Genomic DNA, 12,364 nt, shown 5'->3' with positions numbered 1-12,364 from the left:
ATTCTAAAGTGCTATTGCGATCTTCAACATTGATCTACATGGAACGACGACTAGGTGAAATTCTTCAAATGCTCTTAAATTTTCTATGAAATGAATCTAAATTATGAACCCCACTATTTGCAACTCTTTCTCACTACAAGAAATTAGACTTTTTGCATCGTTTTTTTATTTTGTTGCAATTAAAATTGTTGCAATAGATAATCTTTTGCAGCGAAATATTTCTTCTTGCAACCTTTTCACATTGATATACAGTTTTCGTGGCTTTTTTATCTCTGACATGTATCAATTGTTTTTAAATATAATCTTTGCTCTTGTAGTCATCAAGTCACATTGACTACAATTAAATGATTAAGAATTTGATTATTAAGATTTAAAATATATTAAAAAATATTATGTCAATAAATCTCTTACAATTTGAAATTTTAAAAGCTTAGAAAACTATTTTGTATTCTCTTTCTTAATTATCTAATTTATTATATTTGGTAATCAAAATGTCTTAGAAAACTCTACAATCAAGTCAAACAGAAAAAAATTACAATTATTCTGTATTAGCAGTTGCATTTATTGTGTTTTGCATTAGTTTTGATAGTTTTTTTTTTTCTATTTTTTTCATCGTTAGTGGTTGTGAATCTATGCAGTATACAATTGAATCATTAATGTTAGTGACTATGAATCTATGGTGTTGCTGTGAATTTGTGAATCCTTTGTGTTGCTGTGAATTTGTGGTGTTGACTGTTGATGCTAGTGGCATATTTTCATTTTTGATTTTTTACTATTTTGAAAATCAAGATTGTCTAGTCCAGCAAATTTCAGTGATAACTCTCTTACCTCTACCCCAACACCTAATCCCACATCTTGCACTAACCCCATAGACCCTAGTCCTAGCCCTGCAGAGACGAAACCTTGCCTTGGCCCCCAAATGAACACAAAGCAAGAAATATGTTTTTATAGTTTGGTCTCACTTTATCAAATTAGAGGGTAGTAACCCCAATAACCTTCAAGCAAAGTGTAACCACTATGGTAAATCCGGATGTCACTATATGAAATATGGTACATCACAATTAAAGGTTCATTTAGAAGAACAATGCAAAAAGAGTCTAATATTAAAATCCTTATTGCAGAAGAGTCAATCTAAACTAAAGATTGGAATTAAAAAAAAAAAATGGATGGAAGTAATGGGGGTTCAATGAAGGGGTATACTAAGTATAATCCCGATGAGTGTAGAAGAAAGTTATCTTGTATGGTTATTATTAATGAGCTATCTTTTCGGTTTGTAGAAGGGAGATGCCCAAGAATATTCTAATTGCTTGAAATCTAGATTTAATATTCATTCTCGCTAGCACAAGATATTAAAATACATTACTAGAAAGAGAAATATTTGTTGAGTGGCCAATTGGTTGGTCAAGTAATTTGACTCACTACCGATACTTGGACATCCATCTAAAATTATAATTAAATGACTTTGACTGTGCATTTAATTAATTGTGATTGGACACTACCAAAAATAAATTGTGAAATTTTTTTAAATTTTCGATCACAAGGGTGAAACAGTTGAGAAGACCTTTGAGGCCATATTAAATGAGTGGGGGTTGGCACAGATTTTGACAGTTACAATTGATAATGTCTCATCAAACGATATCGCCTTGGGATATCTTAAGACCTATCTTAGAGAGACCAATAAGACAATTTTGGTTGGTGACTGTTTGCATCATATGTGTTGTATATATTTTGAATTTAATTGTGACTGATGAGTTGAAAGATCCTGATGACTCAATTGCATAAGTCTGAACAGTTGTAGGATTTGTGAGATCTTATATTGCCAAATTGGAGAAATTTAAGGTTGCTTCGAGGAATGCGGGCTGTACCTACACGAAAGGCTTTTATATTGATGCTCCTACAAGATAAAACTCAACCTTCTTGGTTGGAAGTGGCCTAAGAATATAAGTTGACCTTTGCATTATTGGGTGATAAAGATATCTAATATGTCAAATATTTTGATGAGCACGTGGGATTAGGAAAGCCTATTGATATTGATTGAGAGGTTACCACTTTTGTAGATTTTTTAAGGTTTTTCTGCAAGATCGCATTAAGACTATTTGGTTCTTTGTACCTTACATCTAATGATTTCTGTCAACAAATATGTAAGGTGAAAGAAGAATTGGATAAAATGTGTAGGGCTGACCATATTAAGATGCAGAAGATGTTATTGATGATGAGGGTCAAATATGATAAATATTGGGGAGATTTGAGTAGGCTAAATATTTTGTTATATGGGTTGTTGCTTTTGACTCCCAGATTATGATTGATGATGTGATATAGGCCCAAAATGGCCTAGAACCAGTTGGGCCCATTAAACTATCTTTGGGCCATTTTAGGCCCTTAAATAGCTTTTGGGCTGATGGCCCATTTAGGGGGCAGGGGGTAGAGGGATGGGGTGTCCGCCCCCACATCCTAGTACTCGACTGGGATACTCCACCCTCGTCCATGCGAGGCTGGAGGGCTATCCCACCCCTCGCACCCCTAGTACATTTGTTGAGTCTGGTGTATGAGGTTTTTAAACAACTTAGTTATAATTTGGCTAAAATTTAACTTTGATTAAGCCATTACTAATGCTCTAAGTTGTGAAATGCATTGATCGGTTCACATCACAACTTACCGTCAGTTGCTAAATTTGAGGTATGCATATTTTGTATTGAACTCCCCCCTCCTCGGCGACCGGCGGGGTTGCAAATTAAGAACTCAACACTTCCTTTGCTATGATAGCAGAAGTAGCTGCATAATAGTGTTAATCTTAATTTGATGTGGTCCCATTAAAGTTACAATGAAAACTAATTTTCTATTCTTTTAAAAGTATGGTTTGCTTTTTTGCATAATAATGAGAGAGAAAAAAAGTAAACAGAACAAAAACATTAAAAACTATCTTCTTATACTCAAATAAAGGTAGTCCTCTATCTTAGATAGATGATTAACGTTAGATACAAGTATAAAATATATAAAGTTTTCTGTGAGTTATTTTCAAGGCATTTAAAAAATAATAATAATTCAATTGTGGATTTGTTGTACTTTTGTAAACATCTAGTTTTTACTAAACATCTCAAGTTATCAAGTAAATAATATGTGGGCCTTTCGGCTTTGTGCATGGCTGACATACATGCCTCTAACGTTAGTCCACATATCCATATTTGGTTTTCAAAAAGAGTTGTGTAGCCCATTGGGCTAGGTCTTGTAGTAGGCTTCCAATAGGCCGAATAGGAGGAGTAAAGGACATCTACCACTTCAAGCCTCGACTTAACATTTAACTGTTCGGTGCAATTAGTACATATTAAATATGTCATGGAGAAGTATTCTTTTCCTCAAAAAGAGGTCAATTTTGTAATCTCAAATCAAATGGAGGTTCCTTATTTAAATTTAAATTTAGATTTTAATGAAATATTATAATTATATTAATCAATTATAAAATGAGCTATAAACAATTGTAAATTACTCGTGAGCCTAATTATCTGTCCTCCGCATCAACAAAACACAAGAGCTCATAAAGATCGAGGACAACACAATTAGCTGTAGCAAGAACTTGACAAAACCAACAACAATGACGAAGTACAATGCAAACAACATCTAATCCGACCTGTACCTACGGCTTCTCTTCTCTATTGATCGTATTCTATACGGACGAGTGAGTTCTTTCGTATAGACTAGAGCCTATTTAGATATTTAAAATATTTTAGTATATGGGTAACCAGTAATGAAATGATTTGAATTTTGAAAAAAAAAAATTGAATAAAAATATTATAAAGTTAAAAAATTATTTTTATTTTAAAATTTGAAAAAATAGTATTATTTTTTATTTTTTATTTGGGAGATAGAGAAAATGATAATAATTGTGTAATGATCATATGAAAATGTTTAATATTTGAAATAAAAAGTGTTTTGTTTTTTAGTGATGTTTAGGAAGGAAATATCTTATAAGAGAAATGATATTTATAGTCATAGAGTGTACAAAAGTCATACACTCAATTTAAAAATGAGTAAATATAGGACCTACATGAAAAATTAAATTAAATTTTTTTAATGGTATACCCCACTATTTAAAAAAAAAATACGCAGCACTTATACAATCCATTGCTGTATTTAGTATTACACAACTAGGCATCCCATTAGTGAAATGATAATAATCCTGGCTACTAAAAAAGGAATCTTGACTAGGACTGTGCAAAACTTCTGATGGCTCTGTAGGGGTGAAAAAAAAATCAGTGAACCGGACCGAACAAGTGGATTTGGTTCGGTTGGGTACTAATTTCATTTTCTCAAAATAGTCAAATCCGTCTGGTTCCAGTTTTCTTTTTTCTAACACCGAACCGAATCCGACCAGACCGGTTTATATATATTTTTTAATTTTTTTATATTGTATAAAATATTTTAATATATCATTATATATAAAATAATTTTGCATTATATTATAAATTATTAATTAATATAATATTAAATTTTAGAATCCTACATCATTATAGTCTATTGTATTAATTGTTATACTAATACTATATCACTATATATTATAATATACTATAATATATTTAATATGTTACAATATATTATCACTATATTATTATATACTATAATATACTATAATATACTATATAATATATCGAAAAAATTGGACCAGAATCGGTAAAACTAAAAGTACTAGTTTAGGAGTATAATTAGTGTGTATTAGTTCTTCAAATATCAAAACTGGTATATACTAGTTCGATTTTAAAATATATCTAAAACTGGACTGAACCGGATCAATTACACCCTTATGGCTCCAACTTTGACCAATATCTAGTTGGAAAATTCAGAGTTCGTAGGTGGAGTCAGTTGCTTCGAAAATTTTGGTTGGAGCCGTCAGAGTTGGAGCTGATGTATGCTCCGACATCTGAGCTTTGATTTCGACATTTATACTTAATATATTTAATATCGTAAAATTAATAATAGATGGTTGAGTGGCTTAACGGTGCAAGCATTCGTTTTACAACACGCAACTTGAGTTCAAGTACCATTGTATACGAGGGTGTATTTTTGCAAACTTTTTTTTTAGCTCTTAAAATAGCTTGTTTATACCTCCTATATATTCATCTCTTCTTTCAACCAAACCCTATGCATTTGAACATTTCCTCAGCCGACACTCGAGTCTTGAGAACAGCTTCATTCTCTCTTGAATCTTCCTCATCAATAGTGAAATCATTTGACTAAAATGTTACACAATGCATACCATTGCTCTCCCCACCCCCAACAAAAAAAAAAAAAAAAAAAAAAGAGGTCTATATCTCATTTCTACCGTTGTGCCATGAAGCATCATTTTTTATCCATTTCTTGATGTTGTTTGGATGCTCGGAAAGTCGTTTCAACTCGTCCCTTGATATTGTATGGATGTTGGGAAAGCTTTTTGATCCATCCCTTGATGTTGTTTGGATGTTGAATAAGTCTTCTGATTTGTTTACTTTTCTCGTATGCTTTGTGTTGTTCATATGTTGTTTATTCTTTTTGTATGCTTTGTGTTGTTTGGAATATTTCAATGCTGTTTGGATGTTACTCCGATTGACTTTGACAAAATCCACTCTGATTCAGAGTTAGAGTCCGGAGCTCAACTTGGCCTCCAACTTTGGTTAGAATCAAAGGTCATAGTTGGATAGTCTGATTTCATTGGAGTCAAAGCCCAACCCTAATCCTGACCTACTCTAAAACCCTTGACCCTCCTTGACCCTAAAGAGGACAACAACCAACTGTTGCAATTTAGGGCTCCTCAAATTTTGAGATAAGTTGACATGGTATGATCCAAAAGCAATTTTTTGAGAAGTTGTTTTGTCCCAACCCGATTGTTTCAAACCATTTTCCTCACCTCTAGTTTTGGTTACTCCAACCCGTTTTAATTTTAACTTTCTTTAAGAAAAAAGGGTACAACACTTTCATTCCCAACTAAATTGATCAAATACATAATTTTTTTCTAATAAATTAAGTATAATGGTACTATTATGTTTAAAAATAGACATATGATAAAGGAGCAACGTGTTATTCTAGTGCCGAATAGAATCTAGATTAATTCTATCGAGTAATTTAATAGATAATCGAAATAGAAAAGACAAGAGATTCACCCAAAACACAGAGAAAACAACTATTTTTCAATTGAAAATTATTAGAACTTCAAAATGGTCCAACCAAACCCACAAATTGGGTTGAAATAGCTGCAAATCCAAAAATATTATCGTTTTGCCAAAAAAGAAAAGAAAAGAAAAATCCCAATAAATACACTAAAAATAAATAAGTAATTAAAGAAGCAATCTACCTAAAATCTGACCAAAACGGGATTCAAAATCACTTCCTAATTGAGAAATGAAATATTACTATATAAGCCAAAAAAAATATCTAAAATTAGAGATTTGAAGGGGGAAAATAGCTAATTTTGGGCTCGAAAACCATGCACACCAAGCATAGCTGGGTAACAACAGTGTGCACACTGAAAAGATTTTTCTAGATTGGGGTCAGATGTGTGAATCCGATATCTATACCCAAAGTTATGGCCAAAATAACAACACGTGCTCAAAACTACCCCAAATCAAAGAAAAATCATTGTTTCCTGTTGTATTGAGCTAATATGCTATCTCAAGGTAGTTCAACGCCACCAACATGCAATATGATAGTTCTGTATCATCTTGCTCTAATCTCTTTGCATCATATTCCAGCCCAACTAGACCATTAGGATAATATAACCTAGGGTTGAGCACCGATTCAATCAGAGTCAATATGCTCTAATATCGACTTTGACTTTGACTTTGTTGGAGTTCGAACCCAAACTCTGACTCCATCTTTGACCACTGTAGACTTGCTTCGGCAAGTCGAAATTGAAATCGGAGCGAATTTAGATCCACAACCACCCTACGCCCAATCACAAATCTGAGAATACAAGACTCACAACCACCGAATCACAGATCACAATCACCAACCATGAATCACCCAATCAACGAAATCATCCAAAAAACAAAACCAAAATGCATATGTAAAATTTGATTAAAACCAAAAATTTAAAAACAGCTTGAAGATAAAGGCAGAAGTTGGGCCAGCCCAATTGGAATTGGCAGGGTAAGTATAAGGGGATTTGCCCCTCCTCTCGGCCCGTATGGCAAGCCCACAATGGATCTCTCGATAGTGAGTCAGACAACAGCCCAGCCAAGCCCAACTAAGCCCAACGATCCTCCTCTAAAAGGAGGCAGTGGGCCTTTGCAAAGTACAAGCACACGAGCAAAACCCACCCACGAAGCAACCCATACATGGGGAAAGCGAATGATAGGGGCAAATGGGACTTGCCACCTTGATACCCCCCGTTGACACCCAACCCTTAGGAACTTGCGCATGTAGGTAGATGAAAAATGCAGGGAACCCTTGATCTCCTGACAACAAGCATGGAGAGGGTTGACAAGGAACGTCCACAGAGTAAAGTGAGTCAAGGAGCCTGCCACATTAATGGCACCACTCCTCGGACTCCAAACCACATTAATGATTATGCCCCAAGAGTCACGCCTCATTAAAGGATTCTAACTAAGTGAACAGTTGAACTAATATGAATCCCCTGAGACTAGGAATTGGCTGTCCCCACCTAGAAACCTTGTGTAAAAGCCAACCTCCATATATGAAAAACTCTCTTTGATTCCTCTAAACTCTTGCATAAAATACTAAGGAGATATACTGACTTTAGCATTGGAGACTCCCCGACCTCCACCTCTCCCCTCCCCCCCCTAAAAAAAACTCTTCCTATTTTTTTAAGTGTGCATGTGAAAGACTTAAGACTCGAGTTGCTAGAAGCCGAACCAAAAGTGTACAAAATATGACGTTAACAATATTAGTGTTATTATACATTATTATTATATGGTAGTAATACTATGGTGTTCATTTTATATATATATATATATATACATACTAAACTATTATTATTAAAAAAAACTCCAACTTCCAAGCCAAAGTTGGAATTGGAGTTAAATTTTCGAATTTTAATTCAACCCTAAGATAAACGGCTACCAATCATAGTTTGATTCGGATAGAAACTTAAAAGAGAGACGGAACAGCATTCAGGATTGGATGGACGAATTTGTATAACTTGGCATTAGCTTAACGTGACTAAAACTAACAAGAGTCAAAAGCAGTTTTCACAAAAAGAAAACAATCTTTACAAAAAAATATTCTTAACAATTTTTCAATTCTATTTTGCTACTTTTACAAACTCTATTCCAAAATATATATTTTTTAAAAAAAAAGTACTATCATTTAAGTCATTTTCATAAAATCAATACAAAAACAATTTTTCAATTTTTATTTCAAGTGACAAGAATTGTTATGATTGCGAAAGGTTTCGCATACCTAGCGTGACCTAATTAATGTCTTGAATACCAAGAGAAACATAGATTTTTTTCACAAAAGAAGAAAGAAGTCATAGTTGGCTCCCAACGAGGAAGTGGCGAAAACACGGACATTCGATTGCAATAGTTGCCAGCCACCAAAATTTGACCGGTGGATTGCATAGTGTGGTTTATTGTTGACTAAGGTACCTGAATGTCTGAGTGGCACAGGCAAGATAAATCATTTGTCTAAATTTTAAATAGATAAATTGTGTGCAAATATTTATAAAAAAAGTTGTCTCACATTTAAAAACTTTTTAAAAAATCTATTATTCTTTAGTGAGATTTACTTTTTTACAAATGACATACTTGTCTATTTGATATTTGTACTTAGCATTTATGCTAATTTCAACAATTGAAGTATTTCAAAATTATGTGAAGAAAAATATTTTAGCCATAAATAAAATTTACAATTGTAAACGTAAAAATTGAAGTGGCTTATTGTAACACATTAAATTATAAAGTTATTTTTATTATAAAGTAGATCTAATGTATAATATGAAATCATATCAGTTTGTAGATTTATTTTTCTAAAATCTTTTGTGGCTATAACAATTTCGTGAATAATAGTGAAATGGTTTAACTTAAATGTTTTATTAGATTTTAGAAAATGAGAGGAAAAAAAGTCAAAAAAAATATTATAAAGTTAAAGAAATTATTTGAATATAAGTTTTGTTTTGAAGTTTAAAAAAGTTGTATTGTTTTGTATTTGGATAATAATTATATACCGATTAGATGAGCAAGTTGAATATTTGAAATTAAAATATTTTGTGTTTGAGTTAGGGGTGCTCCTCGCTCCTCTCAAGCAAGACGCTCTAGGGCCTCGGCCTCACCTCTCATGGGTAGGTTCACTCGTCCAAATTTTGGGGGCGAATTGGCCCACATTGCATGGTAAATTGCACGAGAGAGAGAGAGAGAGAGAGAGAGAGAGAGAGAGAGAGAGAGAGAGAGAGAGAGAGAGAGAGAGAGAGAGAGAGAGAGAGAGAGAGAGAGAGAGAGAGAGAGAGAGAGAGTTGGGGGATACGGCGAGAGGGAGAGAGTTAGGGAGAGAGTTCGAGAGACCAAGCGAGGAAGAAACAAAGAGAGGAAATATGTGGGAGGGGGGGGGGGGGACTTGCGTTTAAAACAAGATGTCGTTTTATTACAAATCTAATATTTGTTTTAATATAGGACGTCGCTACATGCACAGATGATTTCAATCGAAATCTTCTACCTATCGATCATTTTCTTTTCTTTTTTTCTTTTTAACTTTTTCTTTCACAATTTTTTAAAACTATTTAGATATTTTTTTTAAAATAAAAAATCACATATTCATTTAAAAATGCTTACTTAATCACTAAATAAAAAATTAAAAATAATTAAAAAAAGTTTTCAAAAGAGATTATTTGTGGTACTAGTGTTTTATACATATATACATACATACATATATATATATATAGAGTCGAGCAGACAGATGAAAACTCAGGTGGGCTTGGACCAAGCCCGGGCCCAGTTCCCAAATGCTTATAGCATGCGGGCAGATGGCCCTACCTGCCCCAAGCATAGAAGTGTAAATTGGTTCAACAGGATGTCCATTATTTTCTCAGACCGGACCGGACCGATCACCCCTAGTAGACCAAACAGGACCATTAGTTATCAATTTGGTTCGATTTGGTTAGTTTGTTAGGTCTGGTCTCGTTATTTTGTTTCATTTTTTTAAAATAAATTAATAAAAAATTATTTAAATTACTAGAATTAAAATTAAATGAATTATTAATATGAATTATGTAATTAACTCATTAAAAAAATATTTAACTACAATTATATTTATGACGCTAATAGTTGCTACTTGCTAACTAAGACTTTAGTATGCAAAATTATTAATAGAATCTTACATTAAAAATTAAAATTCTAACATTTTATATAGGGTGGCTTTACGGTCACCACTGGGAGCTCTTAGAAATGTATTTTGTATTTTTTTTTTTTGCTTTTTTTGCACATGCATTTTTTAACACTTTTAAATATTTTTTAAAAAAATAAAAAAATTCACAACATCATTAAAAAATAATTACTTAATCACTAAATAAAAAATATATATATATATATATATTGAGCAAGAAGAGTAACATTTTTCTTTTTATATATAATTAATAAATATTAAATAATTTTATTATACATAAATTATTCATACTTATTTGCCACTTATGTATTTTCCGGTCTGCACCGAAACTTCTTCACCCCTATCCAAGCAAAAGTCAAAAGACTATAGTGCAGGATGCGGGGGTTCGTTGAATCGTTGCCATCTTTATGTCCAGACCTTTTTTTAAAGAGAAATATTAAATCCACATATGGTGGCCAATTCCCTTTTTTTAATTTTTTAATTTTTTACTTAATTGTTAAGTAAATATTTTTTAATAAATTTACAATTTTTAATTTTTTTAAAATTTTAATAGATTTAAAAAAATATTTGATTAAAAAAAAATATGAAAATTTAATTGCCTATACGGGGGAGGTTTCGGTGGCATAGGTCCGTGGGAGTAGCGGGTCCTATTTTTTAAAGGACGCTGTTAGAGGAATCAATGAAGGACAGTTAAAATCTGATCCATGAGTGTAAATGTACTTTTTTTTTTTTTTTTGTTTTTCAATCATTTTATAAATATTTAAATATTTTAAAAAAATATTTATTCATTAATAATTATTTTCTTAATTATTAAATAAAAAATAAAAAAAATCAATTGGTAATTTTTATCATTAAAATTATAAGTTCAAATAGTATTTTCCTTTTTTAAATCCTATTAGTGTGAACCTTAAGTATTATTGATGTGACACATTTAAATGATAATTATTTAAACTTATGATAAAACGAGTTAATTTGACATGGACACGTTACGAAATGACCGATTTAAACAAAATTGAAGATGAAAAGTAACTTGTAGCCCAATTATCCGAGTCAACCCAAGAAGCTTCTGGGATTGTAAAGAGTTTCAACCTATACATCAGGAGTAGGTGAAGTCAAATGCCCTGGACACCGCGTCAGTGCACTCCGCCGAATTTGTCTTGATCAACAATCTGGTGAGCTACTACCATTCTGCAGGATTGGGTTTGGCTGGAAGGGTCCCAGACCAGACTCCTTTTCTCCATTTTACATATTATAAGAAAAATAATAAACATACGTCATATTTTATAAAAATATTCTTATTTTACAATATATATTGTGTAAATTATTATAAAATATATTTTGTGTATATCATTTCTCATATATATATATATATATAAGAAAATGGATTTTGTTTTTATGGATCCATTTTAGATTATCTAACAAGCTTGAAGATTATAAAAAGAGTAATACTACATATAATTTTAAGATATACAAGTCTTACATATTTCTTTTAAAACAAAAGTGAGGTCCACAATTTAAAAAATGATTGTTTCATGTAGATTTTATATTTTTTTTTTTTTTAAGATAGAGTATCGAAGACTGCAAATACATTTGAAGACTTGTACAATTTAATGCTACATACAATTTTAATATATGCAAGCCTCGTGTATTATTTTTGAAAAGAAGTAGGATCCATCATTTAAAAATTAATTTTTCATATGAGTATTATATTTACTTATTTTTTTAAAAATAATTACGCGAAATTTACGTATTCTAAAACTATAAATATTAATTTTTTTTATATAAACATACTTTCAGCCACATTCATTAGCTAAGAGAGAAACAAAACTACCAAATTTGATGAAGTCTTCCTTCTGACTTTATATCATTTTTCTTTATGAACTTTTACCATGTCAACCCACTCCATCCACCGCCAAGCACTATTCTATAAATACAAGACTATTTATTATTCAAAACACAGTCTAAGACTATTTCCTTGCTATAATATCCATTTAAAAAAAATCTCCTGTCATTAAATTATCAATAAAAATAGAAACAAATTAACAAATTTTTGATAGAGCCC

Source organism: Carya illinoinensis, chromosome 5 (genome assembly GCF_018687715.1).
Source record: "Carya illinoinensis cultivar Pawnee chromosome 5, C.illinoinensisPawnee_v1, whole genome shotgun sequence".
NCBI classification, from domain to species: Eukaryota; Viridiplantae; Streptophyta; class Magnoliopsida; order Fagales; family Juglandaceae; genus Carya; species Carya illinoinensis.
This window is presented reverse-complemented; position numbering follows the sequence as displayed.